Source organism: Crocuta crocuta, unplaced genomic scaffold (genome assembly GCF_008692635.1).
Source record: "Crocuta crocuta isolate KB4526 unplaced genomic scaffold, BGI_CrCroc_1.0 scaffold290, whole genome shotgun sequence".
NCBI classification, from domain to species: Eukaryota; Metazoa; Chordata; class Mammalia; order Carnivora; family Hyaenidae; genus Crocuta; species Crocuta crocuta.
The window spans coordinates 2,094,443-2,098,443 of NW_027527429.1; the positions used below are offsets into that span (position 1 = coordinate 2,094,443).

The 4,001-nt window shown below is 48.8% G+C and overlaps 1 long non-coding RNA gene across 1 annotated transcript in view; it reads right to left on the reverse strand.

Annotated features, from left to right (window-relative positions):
• Positions 1 to 1,178: 1,178 nt before the first annotated feature.
• LOC144226143 (uncharacterized) overlaps positions 1,179 to 4,001 on the reverse strand; it is an 8,798-nt gene continuing 5,975 nt past the window's right edge. The window contains exon 3 of the long non-coding RNA XR_013333537.1: positions 1,179 to 3,736. This is a non-coding gene — a long non-coding RNA (uncharacterized LOC144226143). The remainder of the gene's footprint in view (positions 3,737 to 4,001) is intronic.

Sequence of the window (4,001 nt, forward strand, 5' to 3'; positions counted from 1 at the left end):
GTATCTGCTCTCCGGCTCGTGGCCACGTCTGTGGTTACCGTCTACGGTGAAGGCTGTGGGGACGGGGTCTCGTGGTCCAGCTAAGCGACGCAGCTCCAGCCCGAGGGCAAAGAAAAGGGTTTCAAACCAGGAAATGATGCATCAGGTGAGATGAGGCAGAGGATGGGGAAGGGAAGAGAGGCTCGTGCGTCCAGCTGTCCTCACGCGGTGCCGTCTCCAGGCCCTCCAGGCCAGACGCGGGGGCCGTGACTGAGGAGGTAGGGCTCTCAAAGGGGTTTAAGTTCCGCTCACTGGGTCCTTCGTCCTGGCTGTGGCCGCAGGCTTTGGATTCGTGGCTCTAAACTTTTCTCTTAAAGAATTTGGGAAAACTGTGTACGGTTCATACATTCTGAGTTTACATATGAAAGTTTCGATCGTGATGGGGCACCTGGGTGGCTCAGTCGGTTGAACGTCCGACTTCGGCTCAGATCACAATCTCACAGGTTGTGAGTTCAAGCCCCGCATTGGGCTCTGTGCTGACAATGCAGAGCCTGCTTGGGATTCTCTCTCTCCCTCTCTCTCTGTTCCTCCCCTGCTTGTGTTCTCTCTCTTAAAGTAAATTAAAATACTTAAAAAAAAATAGCAGGGGCGCCGAGTGGCTCAGTCAGTTAAGTGTCCGACTTCAGCTCAGGCCATGATCTCACGGTTTGTGGGTTCGAGCCCCGCGTCGGGCTCTGTGCTGACAGCTCGGACCCTGGAGCTGCTTCGGATTCTGTGTCTCCCTCTCTCTCTGCCTCTCCCCCATTTACGCTCTGTCTCCCTCTCTCTCAAAAATAAATAAACATAAAATAAAAGTGTTCATCATGTGTTAAAAGGCTGCAACATCTATCACTCTGGGACATTGTAAATGATAGATATAAAAAGAAACCGTTGCCTTACTCTTTAAATGTATTCATTCGAATGTAAATGTCATGAGGAATTGCACCTGCTAAAGTCCCTTTAGAAGATGCCTCACAAGCTCCACCCATCGGAGAGTCTGCATGCTTTCCTCTTCCTCCTCCACTCCGACCCATTGAGGTCCCTGCACCGAGGTTTACCTCAACGTGGTGTACCTTCCTCTGGAAAGTCTTTGACGCATCACCCTGTTATATTCTTTCCCGAAATTCCCATCAAAAAACAAATGTATATATACTGCAGTTTTGAAGGTCATTTATTGCCCATGACTACGAAGCTCTAAAGATTAAAACTCTTTCTTCTGGATTAAAATATCATCGCATAAGGAGTACCCTTCCCGTGGTGAGCACTGAGTAACGGATACAAGTGTTGAATCACTCTGTTGCACACTGAAAAGTAATGTCACGCTATGTTAACTACACTGGAGCTAAAGTTAAAAACTTAACACAATTAAAAAAAAAAATCATTGCAGTTCCTGTTAGTGACTGATCATCTAAATTAGGTGAATATATTATAAATAATGATAATTGTTAAGCATAAAAAGCAAAATTTTATTACAAATTATGCTCAGACTTTGTCTATGCATTTAATAAAGGAACAGTATATGTTGCCAAAATTAATTGATCTGACAGCAGGTGTAGTATGTTATCTTTTTCTTAATACAAGAAAAAAGTTTTAACTATTTTCTGAAACAAGATTCAGATTAACTGAAGTCAGAATAAATAGGTTTTACCTATCTCATCTAGGAATAAACACCCCATTGGGAAAAAAATCATATCAAACATTTATCCGTGGGTGATTCCAATATTGTATCAGTCAGCTCTTGCTGGGTGAGCTCACGTAACAAGCCAACTCCAATGCCCATGGCTTACGGGGATCTCACGCCTTGCTCATGTTCCACGTGGGCTGGGTCTCTGCTCTGTGTCTCCACGGTCCAGGACCCCAGCTGAAGGAGTCCCTTTCTGGGTCATCCCAGCCCTTGGCTGAGGCCCCAGGAACATGAGGGCTGGTGTGACCTTGTTTGGTTACAGCAACAGGTCAGGACCACTCACAGCCCATTGACCGAAGTGACTCACAGGGTCATGCCCAAAGTCATCGGTGCCTACCTGCCTGCCTGGGAGCAGAGGTGAGCAATCACAGTCAAGAATGTCATCTGCCACAGGGGCGCCGGGGGGCTCAGTCCATTGAGTGTCCGACTTCGGCTCAGGTCATGATTTCACTGTTCCCAAGTTTGAGCCCCGTGTCAGGCTCTGTGCTGACAGCTCTGAGCCTGGAGCTGCTTCGGATTCTCTGTCTCCCTCTCTCTCTCTGGCCCTCCCTTGTTCATGCTCTCTCTTTCTCTCTCTCTCGCTCTCTCTCTCAAAAATAAAATAAACATTAAAAGAAAAGATGTCTTCTGCCACAAATATATCCTGAACAACTCAGTCATTGTGGTAAACACTCCAATTGCATTTTAAAGAATCACCACGTCTCATCCATATATAAACTATAAAACACTGTGATTAAGTTTAACAAAAAATGTACTAGACTATTGTGTTGAAAAGCACAAAATATTCAGAAATCAAATGAGTTCTACCTTTTGGAATATTATACCCTGTTCATAAATCAGAAGATTCAATAATATTGAGATGGTGATTCCCTTCAAACTGATCTATATTTTAATGCAACCTCAATAAAAATTCTAGCAGCTTCATTTGAAGTCAAAATCACAAAGCTGAGTTTATATTTCTATAAAAAGGACAAAAACCTACAATAGCCAAAACAATTTTGGGGGAAAAAAGTAAAAAGAACAAACTTGGAGGGCTTATCCCACATGATTTCAGGGCTTTCTATAAAACTACAGAAATAAAACCGTAACACGTGCATAAGGTAACCCCGCAGACACAGAGAACAGAAGAGAGAACCCAGAAAAAGCCCAAGCAGAAATGGTCACAATTTTTAACAGAGACGCCAAGATAATTCATTGGAAGAAAGGAGGGCCTTTTAGCAACGGGGCTGGAGAAATCGGATATCTATGTGCACAAAACGAGCCCTGCGCTGACCTCACGCCACACACCAAGTTTCTCGTGGGCCAGCCAGGCTTTGTGTTTTTGAGGATTTTCATCTCTGTCTTAACGGGAAGCAGGACAGGCGCTCCTGGGTTTCACCCCAGGCCCCGGGCGAGGAGACTGGAGGTCAGTGAGGTTAATGACCTTGTCCAAAGTGGGGGCAAATCGGGGGAGGAGCCCATTCAGTGTCCAGCTTCCCGCCTCCGGGGTCAGCAGGCTTTCTGGTGGCTCCTTTTGCTTTTTGGGTCCCTTGTAGTTCAAAGATGGCCTTGGGGGGGGGGTTCTGCTCAGGGGGCCAGCGTCCCAGGGCGTCAGTGAGAAGACTGCTAACACAGGTGTCTCAGGCACCGGAAGGCCGCGAAGCCTGGAGAGACGGAGGGTCCCTGCTGTCCTCGGCAGGCGGGCACGGGGGCCGAGAGGAGGCAGGATGGGGGAGGGGCAGAAACTCGGCCGCGGGGGCCCCGGGGCCCTTGCCTCAGATCCTTCTGGTAGCTCCCCAGATGCAGCCTGGGAACTCCAGGAAAGAGAACCTCAGAGCCCAGGCTGGGGGCAGCACCCTCACCGCCGGGGAGCCCAGCGTCCCGGCACACGCCTGCAGTCCCTGGTGAGGCCTGGGCAGCCGGGGGGGGGGGGGTGTCACTGTCCTCAGGCCCCCGAGGGCTCCAGCGACCCGGTCACGGCAAACGTGCGAGGCCACGCGGTGTGGGTGCGTGTTTCTGGGCGGTGGTGCCTCTCGCAGGAGACGTTTGTCCAACCTAGGAGGAGACAGGAGAGGAGATAATGTTCCAGAAAGAGCGGAGCACCTTCTCCCTGGTGGGAATTTAGCGCGGATTTTTCAGCTTGGTGGTTTGTTTTTTTTTAAAGGAAGATACTTTTCATTGTGTTCTTTGAACCTGGCAGGCGGCTGGGGAAAAAAGAAACAAAGTTTGTACTAAAAGCAGGAATATCTTTTATGAGAGGAAGAGAGCCCGGAGCAGCGGCGGCTGGGATTTGTGCCGCGGGGGGGGCCCGAGGACGGGA